This window comes from Hemicordylus capensis, chromosome 2 (assembly GCF_027244095.1).
Source record: "Hemicordylus capensis ecotype Gifberg chromosome 2, rHemCap1.1.pri, whole genome shotgun sequence".
Classification (NCBI taxonomy): Eukaryota; Metazoa; Chordata; class Lepidosauria; order Squamata; family Cordylidae; genus Hemicordylus; species Hemicordylus capensis.
The window spans coordinates 331,227,869-331,252,224 of record NC_069658.1 but is presented as its reverse complement, the minus strand read 5'-3'; the positions used below and the strand labels follow the sequence as shown (position 1 = coordinate 331,252,224).

Genomic DNA, 24,356 nt, shown 5'->3' with positions numbered 1-24,356 from the left:
GATATTTTGGTTTTATATGAGAAGGCATCCCCCCCAATACATAGAGAACTTAAAGGGAAGCCTATATGGGATCATAGCAGCTGATGAACACACTTCTGTGGGGGTTTTAATTGGGAACCATCTGAAGATGCAGTCTGAGGAGGTTGGTGGAAACCCCTGCTGGACCCTAGCTCTAGACCCACATTTGTTTATTCACAATATGTATCAATTATGGATAGATTACTTATTTTTTGCTGCAAGGCACTCAACACAGTTTACAAGATTAAAAAACAAAATACAGTGATTAAGAGCAACTAGAATCATAGCACAACAGAATTCTAGTCCAGCAGGAGACAAACTATCGAAGGCAGGGGTGTAGCTAGGGAAAGGGGGCCCGTGTTTGCCCCTCTGCCCAATGGTCCCTCGTAATAAGGAAGATCATGAAGAAAATAGGGAGGGGTGGAGCTGGGGGGCCCAGGTTCTTTGAACCCGTCTGCTCAACACCCCTGATCAAAGGCCAAATGCCTTGTAAAAGAGAAGTGTCTTGACTGCCTAGCATATGGCATACAACAAGGAGATCATCCAAACCTCTAGAGAAAAAGAGTTCCAAAGCTAAGGTGCCACCACGACTAAAAATACCCTGTCCTGAATCACTGCCAGACAGACCTCCAAAGGAGGCAGGACACACTCAGTGATGTAGTTGCAAATTCAGAAGTGAAGATGCTCTGCATGACAGCCCCCTTGACCATAGCCATGCCCACCCCAACAGCCAGAGAAGCCAAGAAGTACCGGCCCTCCATTCCTGCACATCCCCCCCCCTCCACTATATCCCTGGACACAGTATCAGTCATGGAATAGGACCCCATAAGTTAGCAGGTACAAATGGGGAAAAGCAGTCCCTTAAGATACACCAGGCCCAAACTTCAAAGGGTTTTAAAGATCATAACAAGTATTTTGAATTGAACCTAGAAATTGACCCAGAGTCAGTACAGATCTAATAGCAAGGGAATAACATCCCACAAACCTGCCACAGCATTTTTGACCCAATGCAGTACTATTTCTGGGCACTTTTCAAAGGCAGCCTCACATGGAATATGTTCCAGTAGTCAAGATGTGATTTGACTGCTAGATGTGACCAAGGCATGGGTGACAGCCAGACCTGTCTTCTCCAGGAAAGGCACACCTGATGCACAAACCAAAGTTCGCCTTCCAGTAGCAATGCTGAATCCAGGAGCACTTTCAGGCTCTTAACCAGATCTTTCAGTGTAATGCTGTCCAGAATACTCAAGACCAAAATCAGCTTCAGGATTGGAGAAGGGACTTATTTCAGTGGCAGAGCATATACTCTGCATACAGAAGGTGGCAACATGTTAAATCCCTGGCACTTCTTGTTAGAAAGGATGTGAAATACCAAGGCCCAGAAAAGTCTCTGCTAGAGACTTTGAAGAGCTGCTTCCTGCCAAAGTACTGGAGTAGATGGACCAATGTTCTGAATCAGTATAAGGCAGCTTCAGATCAGCAAAGATCCATAGCAGGTTTATAATAATAGCATAGGTATGTCCCAAGGTAGCAAATGCTCCAATACAATAACATCTCCTTCCAATTCTGTAATAATGAGTTCAATTGTACTGTTATTGATTGGGCAGGTTATACAGAAGAGAGAAAACATCTTGAAATCATAGAAGATGATTCCTAGAAATACTGGTTCAGAGAGTCACGCAAGGAACATTAGTTCATAATTTAGTCCTATGTGGAGCACAGAGAATGGATCAATAAATAAATATAGCTGGGCTGCTAGGAAATAGCAATCATAACATTGTCATATTCAGTATCTTGGTGGGAGAAAAAAAATACATCTCCGTAAAATGCAAGAATTATGACCTGTGCAAGAATTAGAGCATTTAATAAGACAAACCTCCACATGAAAGCATTAGTGCGATAGATAGATAGATAGATAGATAGATAGATAGATAGATAGATAGATAGAGTGTATATGTACACACACACACACACACACACACACACACACACACACGGCACAAATATAAATATTATTATATGCCCCCAATCTGACAGAATCAAAATAGATAAAGTTGTATGATAGGAAAAAGGTGTCAATGATTTCTCAGTGAGGAATCATATAAACAGCTGGATGCTCCAATGATCTGCTTTGGGACCTGGTTATTCCAACATCTTCTTTAATGACCTGGCAACGGGAATGAATGATGTCGTGGCAAAATGAGTGTGTATGATACAACATTGCTTAATCCAGCACAGACTGTCTGGAGATTTCATAACACTGTGAGAGTGGACAATGAGCTGGCAGGGTTGGCGGAGACATACAGATGCAGTGTTGATTGATAAGTGCTAAAAGAGATGCACATTAGTCCAAAAAGACCCCCACCTATCTTTAACAATCCATCAGCTTCTGAATTTACTAATGTCACTCAAAAGCAAAGTCTTGAAATCACTGTGGACAGCTTGTAGAATTCCTCAGCTCAATATGTTGCTGCTGTCAAAAGAGGCAAACAGAATAATAAGGAGTATTAATAAAAGCCGAGAAAATAACATCGCAAATGCCATTATACCTTATGTAAAATCAGTGGCATGAACATATGGAGCTGTCTTATACCAAGTCAGATTACTAGTCTATCTTGCTTAGTATCATCTACTCTGACTGGCAGCAGCTCTTGAGGGCCTCAGACTTTGCCAGCTTTGCCAGTCTTGCTAGATGGGGAAGCCACGTCCTGAATTTAGGACATTCTATATTCAAAGAATGTGCTCTTCCATTGAACTGCGACCCTTCTCCAAACTTGTAAGCTATGCTCACATCTCAAGTGAACAATATATTTGAGTACAGTGACTGACATCCTAACAGTGTGCAATGTACAAAGTTGTGCTAGTGCAAGATCATGTAGCTGCATTAAAATGAGGATTTTCAGAATTGCGCTTTTGTATTCTTACACAAGTGTTTCCTTTAAAACAAGTAAGGCCAGTTCACACAATCCTCGTGTGAGTAGAAGGAGTGCCCAGCTAGGGTAGGAGAGCTGGGCACACTCTCAATTGGCAGTTCTGTGAACTCAAAGAACAAGGTAGGATGAGGGGAGTGATTGTGTGGGAACTGGGAGTTGGGTAGGACAGCTTTTTGTCTATCCTCGGTAAAATGCTGGGGAGAGAAAATGGGTAGGGTGCGCCTGCCCTACCCAGCTCCTGCCTTCTACACAATCACTCTCCCTCATCCTACCTTGCTTTTGGAGTTCACACGACTGCTGATTGGGAGCGTGCCTAGCACTCCTACTCTGGCTGGCGCTCCTCCTACCCAGGTGAGGATTGTGAGAACCAACCTATAAGCCATGCCACAGGCTGCACACCTGCTTGTGCATGTACAAGCAAGCTGGTGTTAGCACACCTCTGGTCTGGAATGCCGGTTCCAGCCTTAACACAAGTAGCCAGCACTTGTGCCTTGCACAAGCACACCAATAGTCAGGAGGTCAGCCAATGTTGTCCCAAAAATATTATAGAACCCAGAAAGGCACAGAGAAAATAATTAAAATTACAGTACAGGAAAGGACTCTAACCAATGCAGTTCTGTGCACTTAAGCAACCACTGATTTCAGTGAGACATAAGCATGTATAACTCTGTGTTGGACTGTGGCAAAGAGTTGATATTAGAAAAAGCCAAACAAGATTTAAATTATTCTGTGTAGGGATGGCTAAAGAGAGAAATATTCAAGGTATATAAAATCATGAATGGCTCTGAAGAAAAAGTGAACTAGGAACATATTTAAACTCAAAAACCATCCAATTTAATTTGCATGCAAGAAGTTTAAAGCAAAAGACAGCACTCTTTCCCACAGTAATAAATAATAATAATAATAATAATTCAATTTCTATACCGCCCTTCCAGAAATGGCGCAGGGTGGTTTACAAAGAGAAATAACAAACAAATAAGATGGCTCCCTGTCCCCAAAGGGCTCACATTCTAAAAAGAAACTTAAGACACACACCAGCAACAGTCACTGGAAGTACTGTGCGGGGGGTGGGGTGGATAGGGCCAGTTACTCTCCCCCTGCTAAATAGAGAATCACCACGGTAAAAGGTGCCTCTTTGACCAGTTAGCAGGGGTATAAACTGATCTTAGTATAAACTGATCTTTATACTCGGAACATCCAGACTTGTTAGTCATCACACCATTAAAATCAATGGAACAAGTTAGTCATGACTAACTTGTTCCATTAATTTCAATGGGATTTAGTCATTACTCACTTAGTCTGGATGTTGCCCATTGTCAGAAACTGAGAATACTGGAGTTGGAATAATATATTAGCACCTTTGTGCTGTACATATCAGTTGAAAGTGACCACAAAGGGTACTGCGCTAAACGGAATTGGGTGGTGTGACCCCATTCTCTAGTTAATTCCCATACATGCAGCAAGACACATATTTGAACACAACCCCAATCATAAATGTGTTTGTCTGTAGCAACACAATCTGGCCATACATAATCTAGCCATTTAACATTATTCTGGGGCTTTTTGACTTCATTTTTGGGAAATTTGTCTAGTGACTAGCTTCCAGCAAACAAGAAACTTCACAAGCAGGTGCATTCACTGGACAAGCAAAAAGCAGAGTGAGGCACTACTGATGAGATCAGCTTCCACCATCATTGCTGCCAGCTCACTTGGCTTGCAAGAGATTGTTTCACTTCGAAAACATTATTGAATCTTCAGGAAAGCAGGAGCCTCCTCTTTTTCCACTGCTCTTTCTGCCTCAGGCCCCCTGTGCACTTTTTAACCTTGCTTTCTCCTCACTCAAGCTCATGCAAAACTGATGAAAACATCAGCCCAAGCAGCTACATGGAGTCAGAAACTTGTGCCAACTCTAATTTTCCCGCCCCTTGCTATTGATACACCTGCCTCTGTGGCCATATGTAACTTTCCCACTCTCTGCTACACCCTGCTGTTATTAAACATTGAGTTAGCACCAACAGTGTGCGCTAGGTTAACTTACCACCAGCAGCCTACTGCTAGTTTACTGGTAATATTGAAGGGTGAGTAAATGTCACAGTACTTCTGTGGTCACATAACAAGTTACTCTTCATGCTGTTTCACACTGTCGGAGATTGCAGTTAGCACGGATTGTTTTTCCAGGATGATCCTTGCATTCTAGACAACTTAATTTTCTTTTCGACATACAGAAGACAAGGTGGGGGTTAGCTGGTGTATCTCCATTTACATAGATTTGGCTCAGCTGTGCAGAATACAAAAAGACTGTGATATTACCCAGAAGGTGGGAGCCAAGAAAGTTAGGGACTCTACCCATGTTATAAGAAAGAATTTCAATTTTCCCACCCTCAAGTGTGCCAGTTCAAATTTCAGTGGGGATGCTGGTGGCATGGAGAGAGCTTTCCATAAGCAGAGATCAACATTCATGGAAAGGTTCAAAGGCCTTTGCTTGGATGTATTCATGATCAAATGACAAGAAAAGCCATTTATTTTGAGAGCATTTGTTGGGATTATGTTTTATACCTCAAACCTCATCATAACCAGTGATATAGGTGCTCCCAAGGGATTATAACATGTAATCGTTGTATGTAGTCCTTTGAGTGTTCAAAGCACTTCACATATATTAGTTTGATTTATATTCGTGGAAGGTAAGAAAGTATTCCTATCTTCATATTGCAGATGTTGAGGCTGAGAGGGAGGAGCTTACCTAAGGCCATCTTGTAAACAAGAGAGAGAAAAGTAGCACCCAGCTGGCAACGAAGAATGCTCGCTCTTGCCACCCGAGAGTGCGTGATGGGCTGTCTGTCTGTGCCTGGCGTGGGCAATGTCCCCATGTCTGCATGCTGATGCATGGCTGGGACAGGGTTGCACAACCAGTGGTGGTGCATGGCAGTGATGAGTGCACGGTGTTCACCCTCACATTCTGTCCCAGAGCCACTGCCAACCTTCCTACTCCCCTGCTTATGGTTTTGCTGCTTTTATGTAAACTGGTGGGAGAGGGTTGCCTGAAAAGTGATATATGAATGCCAAAAATAAATAATAATTAATAAACAAATTTTAATAAGCAGAGTAGTTCAACAAATATGTATAACAGGCTCAAACCTGTTTAGGCTTCTCCTTTAGCAGGACCTTAGCACTGTCCACAAGATACCATTTTCTTAGGATGCCCAATCAATAAGAGAACATCTTCAAATAAACTATCACCATAGTTTTCACTTGTTATATGGTATATCTATATCTATTTACTTTTGTGAACTGCCTAGAGCCCGGCAGTATATACATTAAATAAATAAATAAATAAATAAATAAAGTACATGAGGTGGATAAATGGGAACATCTTTCCCAAAAATATGTGAAGTAGATATAGTCTGAAGAACTTTGCAGGAGTTTTAGCAAAGAAGGAGTTAAATGAGACCATCTAGGAGGACAGTTAGCAACAAATGACTCCTAATAGGATTATCCCAAAGGATTATCCAGGAGGGAATGCCTTGATCCCTTCCTAAAAATAGTAGGTTCTTTAGCTGGTGGTAAGCAAGAAAGTCCACAAAACTGACATTTTAGTGTGCTGGTGAGAAGTCAACATTAAGTATTAATCATCATAAGTCATGTGCTTACATACTGGGTATTTTTCTCCACATAGATTTGAAAAATATATCAGAATTCAAAATCTGCTTACATTTTAATTTATGAGCAGGGTGATAATGGGTTGTGGCAAGAAGCTTTCCTTCAAAATCCATGCGGAGTTTGCATTCCAGTACAAACAATTGTGTTTCACAGTGACTGATCTGTGTGGTTTTCTCATCAGAGAAATGTGTGTGTTTCTCTTCAGGGGGGGAAAACAACACATATACTGGGCCTCCACTCCATAGCTGCTTGGAAATCTAGAGATGAGGAAGCAGGAAGGGTAATAATGCTGGCCCTTCCATATGGCCAGTGGCTGGCAACAGATAACCATCTGTCTATGTGGTAACAGCTGCCAGGTAGTAAACCCTTAAAAAGCTTTTACATGGCCCCTGTTTTTCTGCTTCCATCTTGAAAAGACTGTTGAGGCCGCTTGCTTTTTGGAGTGACTGGAGTCTGAGACTTGACATCCAGAACACACAGGGCTTTTGCACAACAGTTTCAAGGAGCAGAAGAGTAATTAGAGAACTGGGAGCAGAAGGGAACATCACAGGGTCAGAGTGCAACTCAGCCATAGCACATGGGAGAGAATCAACTTCAAACTGCTCTGGAGTACTGTAACTGTCCAGGCCCTGCTACACATCCTGGGTTATAGGTATCATTGCAAAATATAAGCTGTTCCCAGTAAAGTTGCTTTTTCTAATTGGTTGGTGGCTATTTCTGTGGCCCCTATGGTGTTGAGGTGCTCTTCAAGTTGTTCTGGAATTGCACCTAGGGTGCCAATTACTACTGGGATTATTTTGGTCTTTTTCTGCCACAGCATTTCCATTTCCATTTGTAGATCTTTGTATTTTGTGATTTTTTCTATTTTTTTTTCTTCTATTCTGCTACCCCCTGGTATTGCTACATCGATTATTTTGACTTGTTTTTCTTTCTTCTCGACTACAGTTATATCTGGTGTATTGTGTGGTAGATGTTTGTCTGTTTGTAGTCGGAAGTCCCATAATATTTTTACATCTTCATTTTCAACAACTTTTTCAATTTTATGGTCCCACCAATGTTTGGCTACAGGTAGCTTGTATTTTTTGCAGATGTTCCAGTGTATCATCCCTGCTACCTTGTCATGCCTTTGTTTGTAGTCAGTCTGTGCGATCTTCTTACAACAGCCGATCAGGTGGTCCACTGTTTCATCTGCTTCTTTACAAAGGCGGCACTTGCTGTTTGTGGTTGATTTTTTGACTTTTGCTCTTATTGCATTTGTTCTTAGTGCCTGTTCTTGTGCAGCCAGTATTAAACCCTCTTTTTCTTTCTTCAAGTTGCCATTCTTAAGCTGTTGCCAGGTCTTGCTGATGTCTGATTTTCCACTTATATTGTGCAAATATTGACCATGCAGGGGCTTATTTCTCCATTTTTCTGCTCGGTTCTTGACTTGTTCTTTCTTGTAGGCCTGCTTTCTTGCATTAGTGTTGAATAGTTTCTCGTTCTTGACCATTTGAAGTGCATCTTCTTCACTATCCTTAATATATTCTTCAAGGCCTCTTTTCTCCTCCTCTACTGTTTGATGGACTTGCACCATTCCTCTTCCACCTGAGCTGCGAGGGAGGTATAGCCTATCGACATCACTGCGGGGGTGCAGAGCATGACTGATGGTCATGATTTTCCTGGTCTTACGATCTAGCGTCTCTCGCTCTGCCTGGGTCCAGTCTATTATTCTTACAGTGTATCTGATAACAGGTATAGCCCAGGTGTTTATGGCTTGTATGGTGTTCCCGCCATTGAGTTTGGACTTGAGGATTTTTCTAACTCTCCTGATGTATTCACTTCCAATTTTTCTTTTAACTTCAGTTTGTACGATGTTATCACCTCGGAGAATGTCCAAGTATTTGTAATGTTCTTTCTCTTCCAGGTTCTTGATTTTGCTTCCATTGGGCAGTTCTGTTTTTGTTATTTTCCCTCTGTTCATTATTAATGCAGCACACTTGTCTAGTCCAAACTCCATTGCTATTTCACTACTGAATATACGGACAGTGTTTAGCAGTGATTCAATTTCTGACTGGGACTTTCCATACAACTTCAGATCGTCCATGTACAGCAGATGGTTGATTTTACTGGATGTTTTAGATGTTTGGTATCCGAGGCCTGTTTTGTTTATTATTTGTGAAAGTGGAGTCATGGCGACTACAAACAACAGAGGGGATAGTGAGTCCTCTTGGAAAATACCTCTTCTAATGCTAACCTGTCCAAGTGTCTCGCCATTGATTGTTAACTGTGTACTCCACATGCTCATTGCTTTTTTAAATAAATATCTGAATGTTTTTGCTGACACCAGTTGTTTCTAAACATTTTAGTATCCATGTGTGAGGCAATAAGTCGGAGGCTTTCTTGTAGTCAATCCATGCAACACTTAGATTGGTTTTTCTTCTCTTGCAATTTTCTAAAAATAATTTTGTCAATCAGCAGCTGGTCTTTTGTGCCTCTGGTGTTCAGGCAATTTCCTTTCTGTTCAACTGGAAGCTGTTTGTTAGTTAATAAGTGTTGCATCACTTCATCTGCTATTATTCCAGTTAATAATTTGAACATGGTTGGCAGGCAGGTTATTGGTCTATAATTACTTGGAACTGCACCTTTTGCTGGGTCTTTCATTATGTGATGAGTTTTCCCACTTGTTAGCCATTGTGCAATATCACCCTTGCAAAAAAATGATTGAACTGTTTTGATAGTTGTTTATGAAGGCTTGTTAGGTGTTTCAGCCAAAAGCCATGTAGTTCATCGTCACCTGGTGCAGTCCAATTTTTAATTTTCTTTGCTCTTTCACTTATTAATTCTGGTGTTATTATTAGATCTTGCATTTGTTGGTTACATTTTTTTACCTCTTTCACCCAGCCTGCTTTTTTATTATAATCTATTGGATTGTCCCATAATTTCCCTCAGAATTGCACTGTTTCTTCTTTAATTCGTGTTTCTACGTTTCTTGCAGTTTCTCCTTCTATGCTTTGGTAGATACGTCTCTAATTTGACTGGAATTGGAGATTCTGCCTATGTTGTGTAATTCTGGCTTCAAATCTGCAAATCTTCTTTGACACTGCTGTTATTTGCTGCTTTATTATTTCCAGGACTTCTCTAATTTTCCTTGAATCTAGGTGGTATTTTTGGATCAGACACTGTTTGGTGTTTTCATTCTTCAGCTTCTTGTCTTTCATATCTTTCAATTTACTAGCATCCGATCTAAGCCTGGAGATTTTATTTTCTAATCTAATCTTCCATTTAGGTGATGTACTACTTTCTTTCTTTTTTACAGGTCCACTGATCTTATATCCGAGCTCTTGTGTTGTTATTGTTGCTGCACTGTACATTAGTTGGTTTGTTTCTTGCAAATTCTTGGTTGTTATTTCTGCAAGTGCAGCACTGACATCTTTTAATGCCTGAGCAAGTTGTTTTTTGGCAACTGTTTTTAGAGCTGGAAGTCGAACCCTGGTAGTTGTTTGGTTCATGTGCTCAGTTATTTTTTGCTTTAGTTCTTGTTGCTTTTCTGTTAAACGGCATTCGGAGGTTTTAGGTGAAGGCAAAGGGGAGGTTGCCTGGTTTTTATTTTGAAACAGTTCAGCAACAGTGGCATCCTCGATTTCCAACACCTCCTCCACCTGCGCCTGAGCAACTTCTTCAATTGGTAATAATTCTTCTTCCATATCTTGAGCCTGTGTTGCTCTTTGCAGTTCTTCCAGCTCAACTTCTGTGAATACTTTATTTCTTATTATGAATCTTCTCTGGTCTGCTAGCCTTTGTTCTGTTATTTCTGTATCTGGATGCTTCTCTTTCCAAATTTGGTACATTCTTTTAAAATAACCTCTTCTAGTTGGACTAGACTTGTAATAGCACATCATTATTTCCTTGTTGGCATTTTTCATATATTTTTTCCAGTTAAGCGACATTTTTTCCAGTAACCTTGCAGTCTCCAGCCTTGGTTGCTCAACTGAAGATCCTGAGTCCTGTAGCCCACTTGCCACCAGATGTCCAGGGACTCCAGCACCTGGTGCGGTCCTTGTTGACTTGGGTGACGACCGATCCGGTATAGGTTTATTAAAGTTACATCTCACCATATTGTTAATGGGAGAGGCACTCTTTGTCTGGCTCCTCTGGTGAGACGTGTCCAGTATGGTTGGACCTCTGGCATAGCTCTCACCTTCCTCAGAGCATGCAAGCCCCACAACCACGCCAAGGTAGTGCCTCACTGGGGGATGATGATGATGATGATGATGATTCCATCCTTCCTCCATTACGTTCAGGGCTGCTAATATAGTTCTCCCCCTCACCTCATTTTATCCTCACAACTACATTGTAAGTTAGATTAAGCTGAGCAATAGTGACTGATCCAAGATCAGTCAGTGAAGTGGGGATCTGGATCTGGATCTCTCTGCTCCAAAGTCAACATTCTAACCACCCCTAGTGGTGTGCACGGAACCACTGCGGCACGGTTCGGCACTGAGGGGGGTCTACCTTTAAGGGCGGGGGGGGTAGTACTTACCCCTCCCGCCGCTCTTCCCCCTCTGGCGCTACATTTAGGCTTGTAGTTTGGGGGGCGGCAGCATTCCTCCCTGCCTCCCCTGCCCCCGTCGTTGCCCGGAAGTTGCGAAAATACGAGCATGCATGTGCTCGTCGCGGCGCGCATGCCTGTCGCCGCCGTGCATGCACGCGCGTGCCTGCAGGAATTTTCTTGAGAAACATGTTTTAAAACAGCCTCAGGCTAACACCATGGGGAAGCCACTTTGTTGTTTCATCCACAAAAGCAGTTTGACCCAGAACTGACACAGCTGATGACACAGGGCACCTGCACATTTCCACCTGGTTTGGTGCAAGGCCAATTCTCACTTTACATTTTGTGCTTAAGAACAGACATCAGAGTACAAAATACACACACCTTCCATCAAGTGTGAAGAGCACATGTTTGTACAAATTGATGTGTGTTAGTTTAAAATAATTGGAAGTAATGATTTGAAAGCATCAGTCTCCCACTCCTGAGTATATTAAAGGGACACATGCTGAATTTTTTTATACAAACATGTGCTTTTCTGACTTGATGAGATGATTATAATTTATTCTTGGATATGTTTCCAAGTATGAATTGTAGAGTAGATATCAGCCCTCCAAATCCAGGGTTTCTGATCTCATCTGTACCATTCTAAGGTACTCCTAAAAGCTTCACAGCTGCATAAGCTATGGCTTGCCCGGGTGATCTTTGGGAAACAATGAAAGAGAACGTTTCACTGACATTCTAGAGACAGAACTTTCTCAGCCCAGACTGAAGAGGCTGCTTTGCTTTCACTGTAGCAATGTAATTAAAGATTTGCATCACTGTAGCTAAAGCAGGATTATAAGCTTGACAGGTAGGGGCAGAACTATCCAGTCCCCTGCCCTACTTCATCCAAACATCTCACCCAGTCAGGGGAGGATTTCATGAGGCAAAGTGAGAGGATGCCTCAGGAGGCTACGGATGAGCACAGAATGGATTTTACATTTTGTTTTGAGCTCAAAATGAAACACAAAATGGCCAAAATGTTTTGTCAAAACAGCGGCCAAGCTGGCTGTTTCAATGAAACAAACTCAAAACATTTCAAGTGTTTTGGCCATAGAGAACAATGGGGAAACTCGAAACACCCCATTGTTCCCCATGGATAACTCCTAGGACACCCAAGTGGGTTGGGTGGTAGGGCATGTTGGGTGCTACCTACCACTCAACCCACAAAAGAAATGGACAAGTGAAAGATTTTAAACAAATTCTTAACCTTTTCCCCAAAACCCCATAGAGATTTTGGGGAAAGGTTAAAAATTTGTTTAAAACTCCCTCTGGGCTCCTTGTGATCAAAAGGGCTCCCTTCAAGCTCCCCTGCACACTTCCATGCTAAATTCCATGCAAAACTCCTGTATACCTGTTTGCTGATGCCTGTTCGCTAATTTCTGGTCACTAAATTCCCTAGCAGCCACCGCCTCTTATGTAGAGAGTAGGCTTCAAACTGAGGCAAACAAGCTCAACAGGAATGTGGCCTCTCCCACCAGGTGTGACTCACCTCAGCCCTAACTGGCTCCTCCCACTCACTCTTTCCAGGTAAGAGAGAAACTAATACTGAAAGACACATAGGCACAAAAACAAGTCCAGCAAAAACCAGACACAGTCACACAAACTTGGACTTCTCTCCTAAAGAGATATCAGCTCCACAAAATCGTCCCCTCCTACTGTTTGAAGAAAAACAGTTGTTTTAGAAAAGCTTGCTACCTTCTCAGGTCAGCTACTCCTCTTCCCAGAGTAGGCTTCAAATGTTTTCCACATCCCTGCAGGAGGCAGATTATTGTAGCACCAGCTGGGCAGGGCAGCAGAGAAATGCCTCCTGCTATTGAAATGCCTCCAGCTCTTTGGGACCAATCTGATTCTTACAAGCTTTGTAAGCAGGGCTTCTCCTCACACTCCATACAAAGCAAACAAGAAGCATGAGGAGAGAAGAGGAGGCTGCTGGCAAGCCATCTCATCCAGAATTCCAACAATGAATAACCCGATGCCATGTAAATAATAGACCTTCCCTATTGTTTGCCAATAGCATCTGCTATTCAAAGATATATTGCTTCTGGACTAGGAGATTCTATGTAGCTAGTGGTGATTGACTATGGCTAGTGGCTAGCCTTTCATGAATTTGTCTAGCCTATTTTAGAGTAATCCAAGTTAGTGGCTAACACCAGATCTTGTGAGAGTTAATTCTGTAGGTGTGTATGAAATAGCATTTCCTTCTTGCCATCCTGTTCCAAGACTCGAATTGTTTCACTCCAGTCCCTGCCTAAATCCAAAACTGCTTCTCCTTTTCCTTCTTTGCACACAAACACTGCTTTCAGCTCTCACCCTGACAAATTGGTGTGACCTGCACTCCTGGTCAGCCTTGATTACCTATTAATTCGCATGCAATTTTTGTGGCCAAGCCGAAACTAAAATGGAGTCTCCTGTGTTAAACTCCCCACTTGATATGGAGTCGTTTGTACAAAAAATGAGACAAGAGAGAGAAATTAGCTCCGGTGGTTGGTTTATTCAGTTTTTTTTTCATTTCTTTCTTCCTTTAAAAGAAAAAAAACCAAATCATTTCTCCAATCTGAGTCCATTCTGTGCCTAAAAATAATTATGCAGCAGCTTTTGAAAGTGAGTGTCTGAAGACAGCACCTCCCTCAAAGGAAGGAAGCTCTTAACCGGGCTCCTTCACAAATAGATACGATGCATCCTCATGGATAGAGCTAACATTTGGCCTGCCTACACATCCTCTTCTAGCACAAATGAACAGTAACATTGTAGCCTCTGTTATTATTTAAATACACTTTTTATTTGGAAAGAGTCATACACTTTTCAACTTGTTCATTCTCACAATAGCCCTGAGACACAGACTAATATTCTATTGTAGTTACTGAGCTGGAGGAGTGAGCATATTTTGTCCCAAGTTCTGCTATAAGTTCAAGGCCATGCTGGGATTTAAATCCAAGACCTACTAAACATTCAAGGGTCCACAGTTACAAACAACCCTCTGGGTCTCCTTTACATGTGTACATATAGGACCTGTTCTTACAAACCCATGCCAGGGTGGGAATCTCAGCTTCATCTCAGGCCATAAACATCATGCTAATATAGTTAACCCACATTAGCCCACATTAAACCAAACTGAGCTGAGTCAGTATGATTGCTGCTGTTGAATACAAGCTTCGGACCAGAGGAGCTTTGCTCCCTGGAGCTTTCCTAACAGGAGTTTGCAAACAGATACGAAGGAGTTTTGTAGGAGTTTAGCGGGAAACTCTATGAGGAGGCACACAAGAAGTGCCTCTTCAACACAGGGGAGCCATCCAGTGCCAGAATAAGGTGAGTACTACCCAACCTTTGTAATTTCCTTGGAGGGCAAAACTAAAAACCATTAATTAGCTGACAACTGTACCCAGTACTTAGCTTCAAGCCCCATATACTCTAAATAGCCAATAAAACTAATTATGAAGGCAGAATTCCAGCAGGGGATGGGCTGTTCCTCAGTGTATTGCACAGAGTGTCACATGTATGACTGTCTGCCTGAGGGGCAGAAGTTGTGGGTGTGCGCTTGGTGCAAAGAGCTCTTGGCTCTCAGGGAGCAAGTTTGTTTCCTTGAAGACAAGGTGGCTGACCTGGAAAAGCTCAGGGAGGCAGAGAGGTGTGTGGATGAAACCCTCCAAGGATGTGGTAGATGTATCCCACTCCCAGACTGACAGCGCTTCTGCTGTCATGGAGAATTAGGGTTTCAGGGAAAGAGGACATTTATTTATTTATTTATTTATTTATTTATTTATTTATTTATATTATTAACACATTTTAATAAATTGGTCTGAGGAAGAAGGAAACACTCCCTTAGCAGGGACCCCTTCCTTGGGTGATGCACCCCTAACCTCTTGCACAGAGGATACTCCTCCAGGGGTGGGGGCCTCTTAGCAGTGGGTGATTCAATCATTAGGGGCACAGAGAGATGGGTCTGTGACCCTCGTGTAGACCACACAGTGACTTGCCTGCCTGGTGTGAAGGTTGTGGACGTCATGCTGCATCTAGGTGGGCTGTTAGGCAGTGCTGGGGTTCAGTCAGCTGTTGTGGTGCATGTTGGCACCAACGATGTTGGGAAATGCAGTTGGGAGGTACTGGAAGTCAAATTTAGGCTGCTAGGTAGCACACTGAAGTCCAGGACCCCCAAGATAGCGTTCTCTGAAGTGCTACCTGTTCCACACGCAGGAACAGCGAGACAGGCGGAGCTGAGGGGTCTCAATGCATTGAGGAGATGGTGGTGCTGGGAGGAGGGGTATAGATTCGTTAGGCAGTAGGATACATTTTGGCGAAATGAAGCCTGTACAAAAGGGATGGGCTCCAATTGAACCAAGATGGAACCAGACTGCTGGTGCTTAAAATCAAGAAGGTCGCAGAGCAGCTTTTAAAATGATGCCTGGGGGATTGCCGGCAGGAACTGGGTGGTTTCTCCTTTGGCCGGCAAAATCCCCTAAGGTGTGAGGGTGAAAATGCTTTGGATAAAGCAGAAGGGGACAGAGTAGAGCCAGGAGTTGAGCAGAAGAAAACAAAGGACAGCTTGCCAAATAGATCAAAAGATGGTAAGGGGGAAAGCACACACCAACACCAGGTGTGGGACCAATGCCAGAAGCCTCCGAGCCAAGACAGGTGAGCTGGAGTACTTGGTTATTAATGAAAACATAGATATAGTGGGTGTAACAGAAACCTGGTGGAATGGTGAGAACCAGTGGTACATGATTATTCCTGGATATAAACTCTATAGAAGAGACAGGGAGGGAAGGATTGTGGAGGAGTGGCACTGTATATCAAAGAAGGGATAGATTCCAATAAGCTAGAAAACCTAGGTGGACTGGAGTCCACCACAAAATCATTATGGGTAACATTACAAGGACTGAAATGAAATGTGTTACTAGGGACGTGCTATCGCCCTCCGGATCAAAGTGCTGAGAATGACCTGAAGTTGGAGAAACAAATAAGAAAGGAGTCAAAGACAGTAATAATGGGTGACTTCAGCTACTCACACATAGAGTGGGTAAATTCACATTCAGGTAATGACAGAGAGGCCAAATTTCTAGACATGCCAAATGACTGTGCCTTAGAAAAATTAGTCGCAGAACCAACCAAAGAGATGGCAACTTTGGATTTAATCATGAGTGGTGCCCAGGACCAGGTGCTAGATGTCAGAGTTGCAGAACTATTCGGTAGCAGTGACCATCGTGTGATCCAATTAAGGATATATGCAAGTGGAGATTTGTCAAGGACGTCCAACACAGCATTGGACTTCAGAAGAGGAAACTTCTCAAAAATGATGGGACTGGTAAGAAGGAAGTTGAAAGGGAAAGTCAGGGGGGTCAAATCACTCCAGAAAGCATGAAACGTATTTAAAACCACAGTACTAGAAGCACAGTTGGGATGTATACCAAAAAGGAGGAAAGGTACCACCAAGTTCAGGAGGACGCCAGCGTGGCTAACAAGCAGAGTCAGGGAAGCTATAAAAGGGAAGAAGACTTCCTTCAGAAAATGGAAGTCCTGCCCAAATGAAGAGAACAGGAAGGAACATAAACTCTGGCAAAAGAAATGCAAGGAGACAATAAGGGACGCAAAATCGAGTTTGAGGAGCATATATGAAATTGCTGATCTCCTAGCAAAAATATATAACTTGTCCCTACAATCTGGCTCTGTACCAGAGGACTGGAAAGTAACCAATGTCACTCCAGTTTTCAAAATGGGATCCGGGGGGGGGGGGATCCAGGAAATTATAAGCCCATCAGGTTAACTTCAGTGCTGAGAAAATTGATTACTACATAAAGGACAAAATTGTTAAACATATAGAAAAAAAGGCCTTGTTGAAGAAGAACCAGCATGGCTTCTGCAAGGGAAAGTCTTGCCTCAATAACCTTTTGGAGTTCGTTGAGAGTGTTAACAGGCATGTGGATAAAGGTGATCCAGTTGACATAGTATACTTGGACCTCCTAAAAGCTTTGGATAACGTTCCCCACCAAAGGCTCTTGAGTAAACTTAGCAGTCATGGAATAAGTGGACAGATTTATGTGTCGATCGGGAACTGGTTGAAGCACAGGAAACAGAGAGTAGGAATAAATAGACAGTTTTCACAATGGAGGTAGGTAGGAAGTGGTGTCCCCCAGGGATCAGTACTGGGACCAGTGCTCTAACTTATTCATAAACGATCTAGAAGTTGGGGAGAGCAGCGAAGTGGCCAAATTTGCAGGTGACACTAAACTATTTAGGGTAGTGAAATCCACAACGGATTGTAAGGAACTCCAAAAGGATCTCGCCAAACTGGGGAAGGGGGCGACAAAATGGCAAATGCAGTTCAATCTAAGGTAGTGTAAAGTGATGCACATTGGGGCAACCCCTCCCCCAACTTCACATATACGCTGATGGGATCTGAGCTGTCGGTGACTGTCCAGGAGAGGGATCTTAGGGTCACAGTGGAGAGCTCATTGAAAGTGTCATCTCAGTGTGCGGCAGCTGTGAAAAAGGCTAATTCCATGCTAGGAATCATTAGGAAGGGGACTGAAAACAAAAATGCTAATATTATAATGCCCTTATACAAATTTGTGGTGCGGCCACGTCTGGAGTACTGCGTATAGCTTTGGTCACCATATCTTAAGGCGGATATTGTAGAACTGGGAATGGTGCAGAAGAGGTCAACCAAAATGATCATGGACCTGGAGCACTTTCCTTATGAGGCTGGGTTACAGCATCTGGGGTTCTTTCATGATCGAAGTGTATAAAATTATGCATGAAGTGGAGAAGGTGGATAAAGAGAAATTTTTCTCCCTCTCACAACATTAGAACCAGGGGTCACCCCATGCAACTGGAGGTGGGGAAATTTAGGACGGACAAGAGGAAGTACTTTTTCACACAGCACATAATTAATCTGTGGAATTCTTTGCCATGGGATGTGGTGATGGGCACTAGCTTGGATGCCTTTAAAAGGGGCTCAGACAGATTTATGGTGGACAGGTCTATCAATGGCTACTAATCTGGTGGCTGTGGGCCATCTCCAGCCGCAGAGGCACAATGTCTCTCAATACCAGTTGCAGGGGAGCATCAGCAGGAGAGAGGGCATGCAGATACCTCTTCCCTGTGGGTTCCCCACAGGCATATGGTGGGTCACTGTGTGAAATAGGATGCTGGACTAGATGGGTTTTGTGCCTGATCCAGCAGGGCTGTTCTTATTTTCTTATTTTAGATGTGCACAATTGTATGAACCAGTCCAATCTGGAGGTTACAGTTGGAACTCCTAAAGCTCACTCCAACGGAGAGAGAGGACTCATTAGGCGACAATGAGTCTAAAACACACTGCTCCAGTGTGCCCAAACCTCTCTCTGGTGTCCCAGGTTGAAGCAGTGGCCAGAGGTGCTTTTTAATCAGCTTCAGCTGATATACTAGCTGTGTTTCTTTCTTGAGATAAATGACCTCAGAACAGTGGTACATATGCTGGTAATCTCCAGACTTGACTACTGCAATGAGCGCTATGTGGGGCTGCCTTTGTATGTAGTCCAGAAACAGAAACTGCATTTGGTACAGAATGCAGCAACCAGGTTGGTCTCTGGGTCATCTCAGATAGACCATATTACTCCAGAAAGCACTATACTGGCTGTTGAAAATGAAGGACTCTGCGCTTTGAAAAATTGAGAGAGAAAATGAATCTTGTGAACTGAGTCATGAGACATTGAGAGCGGGTGTTGGAAGTGAAGGACGTTGCGCTGTCTCATGTCTCAATGACAGAAGGGGACAGACTAGTGAGTCAGAGGGCTAGAAGGGTCAAGAGATTGGTCATCCCTTCTCTACTGCTCTGACACTATCCCTTTGATATGTAGATTGATACTCTTAGGGACTTCCTTCCTTCCTGCCTTCCACTTCCTTCTTCCCTTTCCTCTACCTTGCAACATGCAAGCTCCTCTCTCCCTGCACTATGTGTGCAGAGATGCAGAATCCATCCCTCTCATCCAGCTAGCTAGCTAGATTAGAGATCCTATCTCTCCACTTTACTATCTAGACTAGAGTTCACTAATAAAGACTCCTGATATTGATTTGAAACTGTGAACTGGCTCCAAGTTTTTTACTCTCAGCATACACAGATGCCTAGGCAGACTCCGCTGTGTTGTGCCTCTGTGCACTCTGTTGTAATAGAAGGATATCTCTTACCAGAGAGAATTCCCAACACTGGCTACCAATATATTTCTGGGCAAAATACAAGGTGCTGGTTACTACCTATAAAGCCCTAAACAGCTTAGACCCTGGGTATTTAAGAGAATGTCTTCTTCTCCATGAGCTCCATCGCCCATTAAGATTGTCTGGAGAGGTTCATCTGCGGTTGCCACCAGCTCATCTGGAGGCTACTTGGGGATGGGCCTTCTCCATTGCTGCCCTGAGGCTTTGGAATGTGCTGCCTGTTGAAATAAGAACCTCACCCTGACAACTTTTAAAAAGGTCAGTCAAGACACATCTGTTAATTCAGGCTTTTAATTAGATTTACAGTTTTAATAGTTTTTAACACTTTTAACATGCCTTAAATTTTAAATTGTTTTAATGTTTTAGTTTTGTTTTAATTGTATTTTTATTGTAAACTGCCCAGAGTTGTGAGTTTTGGACCATACATAATTTCTCATTGGTGATGCTGAAAAATGGCACATCAGCCTAAAAGAGACGTTGCACTATATAAAAAGAGTTGGGGTTAGGGTTGCACTAAAAGAGGCATTGCACTATTGGGGCAAGCATTTCCCCACACGTTTCTTACCGCTTGGTTGATAATGGAGGAATCAGTACTTTTGGTATACTTTGGCCAATTGTCATGCCAATGCAATGTAACCAAGCTTAATTCATTTCACATGTGATGGATCCACCCTCCTCTCTTTTTGTTCCAGGGGTGACTCTAGAATAACATTTTTGGAAACCAACATGCAGTGCCAGTCAGTGCACCATTTGCACGGCATCAGCTGGATGGGTGCAGCCAGGGGACCTCCTCTCTTTGCTTAGTCAATTTGGGGATGACAAGGCCAAAGCTACAACACTCTACTCATCTATAATTTAAAGTAACATTATGATCAAAGCTGTTTAACCCATCATATCTCTAGGATAATCAGTCTTGTGGTATTGTTGAATAAAGGAAATCCAGTTGGACTGTTTGGCTTCCTAATTTACAGTATAGAAAGGCTGACAAGTAAATCCTGCCAGTTTAATTTTGAAAAGAAAACCTCACGACCCACAAACTGTATTCAACCCTGGGAAAACAATTCATATATAAAGGACATGAATGGTCAGTAAGCAATCTGGATGGACACAACATTTGAACTATGAATTATTTCTTTTAAAGCAATGCATTATATGTAGCGAATTAATTAGTTCTTAAGACTCATAGAAAACATTTATATTAAGTGTATGGTCCATGGTAGATTCCTAATTAATTATTAACTATTTACAACAGCTTGAATGAATTAACAGGCATGATCTGCAGAAAACTTCTAATTAGCAATTTATGTAATTACTTGAATTAACTTGAGTATGAGTTTCATGGAAAGTTTCAGATTAATTATTTGAATGAATTTAGGTGCACAGACTACAGCTTATGAAATCTCTTTGATCAGTCAGCAAATTTATATGAAAACCAAAATGAATTCTAGCCTATATACAGTATGAAAGAAATTTTTAAAAGCACCATTCATTAGTATTAGCATTTCAGTTTATAATGAGTTGGATCCAAAGGAATACTTCTGCTTGAGCAAGTGGCGGTGGTGGTGGTTGCGGGAGCTATTTCTGCCAATTGTCCCTGCATCAACAGCCACCTATGTCCCATGCCACATCTCACACTATTCCTGATGAGTCCCTGGCTTTTTGGAGGATGCTGGGGCTGCAGCATGGAAAAAGGGGTGAGAAAGGACTGTTCTGTGGGCACAACACTACTTGCAAGTCTCCAGGTGCAACTCCATTTATATTGTGTGACTAATTCTTATTTACTCATTTTATTAGTGCATGATAGGTGACTAATTTTTGACCAATCATTGACTAATTATTCATTTCTTATCAACAGGGATGACTGTACAATTGCATTTAAATACATATTTGATAGGGAATTCTAGTTTGATCATTAACAGAACACTTAGAATGAGTAATGAGAAAAAAAGGTTGTCTAACTAGAACGGAAACGAGAAATTCTAACAAGGTGAATCTAGAAACAAAAATTATTACTGAGGACTTTAAAAGAATAATAAGGAATATTAAGAATAAGATGCATAAACTATTAGAGTGAACAAAAAAATCAAACACAAGACAGAACTGGAGAAGAAGATTACACAGTGTGAGCAAGAGCTGGACTTAAGTAATCAATCAACAATAAAAAGTTGAACTAGACAGATATAAAGAAAATGATAGATACCCATCAATTGGCAATAAACTAAAAGAACTGCTTAAAAGATGTTACAGGAATTTAGATCAATATGAAACACTGAACAACATTAGTAGATTGATGATGTTGATTTTCAGATGGACACCTGAGAAATTAGAAAGGGGCAATTTAAGATCATTCATAGAGCAACAAATTTCAACATTCTTGATGGATTGTGAAGCACCAACTTGCTTAGAATCTTCTTTAAACTTCAGGAGTAGCAAAGTCTCTTTAAAAACAGCAGCTAGTCTGGACTATGGAATGTTGTTGGACAAAAATCAGATTTTCAATTACAAGACTCTGCTATCTCAGTACTTTCAAACATGATCCCTGGAACATTAATGAAAGTATGTTGGTACCATTACAACAGAGCTACAAAATATGCACATAAGATACTGATGGTGCTCTCCTGCTGCATTGTGTTGTGCTTATTTATCACATTTGATGTACTCTATAAAATCTCTAGGTGGTTTACAAATTAACACACAATTTAAACCTTAAATAATATTTAAAAAATTTAAATGACCATCAATAAAACTTAAAAACATTACAACCTAAAAGCCTGGTACATTTTCAAAAGTTGCTTAAGAACAACCAGGGGAGCCCTGGGGCAACCACAGAGAAGTCTAGAGAACCCAAGAGAATTTTTAAAGTGTTTAATCTCTCTTTATTCTTTGTGAATACTAAATGAAGAAATGGACAAAATAAATATTTTATCACTACACTTGATCTTAGCCAAAAGGCCAAGAAGCGATATAGTATTTTATCTGTAAATGTGAGCTGTATGACTTATGTCATTCAAAGGGAAAAAATACCTTGTGAATAGTTGAAACAAAGCATAAGGTTATTAAGACCAAACAACTGTATGGAAACTAAGATGATAGGCTGCAATCTTAAACACACAAAGAAGGGAGTGAGCTACATTGGACATAGTGAGACTTACTTCCAAATAAACATGCATAGGATTGTACTGGTATCATAAATGTACACATGTTTTCATATAGACCATACTAATTTCTTTTTAGCCTATTTTCCAGAAGGCTTATGAGATCACCTGGTACTCCACGTGTGTGTCCATCCATGTCCGTGCCTCCCCGTCAACTTCACAATGCCTGCACCAATATGAACCAAATTGGGTACAATCGTAGGGACACATAGGGACACCTCGATGGCATAGTTTGTGATAATGTCATCCGCCCCGATTCAGGATGGCAGACGTGTGAATATTTGAGGCACAAGTGGCCTAAGTTGTGGACTGTCTAATTTGAACCAAATTTGATACAGTTGCAGTAAGTGACACAGGGACACCTCAATGGCATAGTTTGTGATGATGTCATCCACCCTGATCCAAGATGGCAGACATGTAAAAGTTTAAGGTGCAAGTGGGCTAACTTGTGAACTGCCTAACCGATTTGAACCAAATTTGTTACAGCTGTAGGGACACACAGATGCCTCAATGGTGTAATTTGTGATGATGTCATCCACCCGACTCAAGATGGCGGGTGCATAAATGTCCGAGGTGAAAGTGGGAACCGATTTGGGGTACAGTTGTAGGGACACATAGGGACAGCTCAAATGCATAGCTGTGGTGTCATACACCCCATTTCAAGATGACAGACGCTTGAACATTTGAGGTGCAGGTGGACTAACTTGTGAACAGCCTAACCAATCTGGACCAAATTTAGTCCAGTTGTAGGGAGAGTGAAAAGAAAGTAGGCAGATTAGTTTTTAGCAGAACTGCTTTCCTTTTTATGGTGCATCTGGCATTAGGACCTATATGCAGCCTCATGATAATGCTCAACAATGTGCTGCTGCACTTCAACATTTGGAAAAATTATATTTTGATAAGCAGCATATATTGCAAAGTTCTAAAAGCTGATGTGCAGCACAGTCTAAAAGGTGAAGGTGTATTCGGTAAGATTTTCAAAAATTCAAAGAAAAAAACCACCCAGTATCAAACAGCTTAGCAACCTTATATAATCTTTACAAGTGTGCTGATGTTACCTCACAATGCAAGGAGAATGTGGGGGGCAAATCAAACCTTTATTGCTTCACAGCTCAGCAGATTACTCTTACAAGCTTTTTGCTCTTTGTCTAGGCCAACACTAGAACTATACTGAGGGTTTCCCCTCCCTTTCCCCAGAGTTCCATAGGCTTTCCTTTTTAAAGTGACAGTACCATATTAACAATTAATACCAACAAAGCCTTAACCAAACTGGATAGCATTTCAATTCCTTTTACATTGACATAATCTTTAACAGACTTGATTCATGCAATTTTAACTACAGGATAACTTTCAGAGTCACAGAATGAGGCTAAAGTAGCAGTACTAAAGGAAAATAAAGAAGCAGCACAGTTAACTTCTTACAGACATAATCATTACTGAATAACTATTGTAAAATATTTGCTCCTGTTGTAATTGCAAATGAAATAATACAGAAATCCAAAAGTTTTTTATTGCCACAATTTTACAGCACCATACTGATACACAATCAAATTAACCCAACAATAGAAGTCCATGCTCAAACATGCACATACACAGGGCCCTGCACAATCCCATGAGCTCTTTCACTCACACACGTGGCATTCAAACACCTTTTTACAAACACACACAGGGCAGGTTCGCACACAACATGAGACCCATTAGCAAAGTTGGTAACTGACCTCTCTGTGACAGTCTGAACCCAGGGCCATGCCAAATCAAGAAACAGAGCTTTACTTGAGGTGTGAAACTGAGATTTGAAGCTGGCTTGCCTGTGCCCAAGACTGAGGTAGACTCACT

The 24,356-nt window shown here is 41.8% G+C and overlaps 1 protein-coding gene and 1 pseudogene across 1 annotated transcript in view; both read right to left on the bottom strand.

Moving 5' to 3' along the window:
- The window catches only part of HK3 (hexokinase 3), an 88,022-nt gene extending 63,763 nt beyond the window's left edge, over positions 1 to 24,259 (bottom strand). Inside the window, exon 1 of the mRNA XM_053292804.1 lies at positions 24,239 to 24,259. The gene's annotated coding sequence lies outside the window, so the exon portion shown is untranslated. The remainder of the gene's footprint in view (positions 1 to 24,238) is intronic.
- LOC128348357 (uncharacterized) lies at positions 22,196 to 22,329 on the bottom strand (annotated as a pseudogene).
- Positions 24,260 to 24,356: the final 97 nt, after the last annotated feature.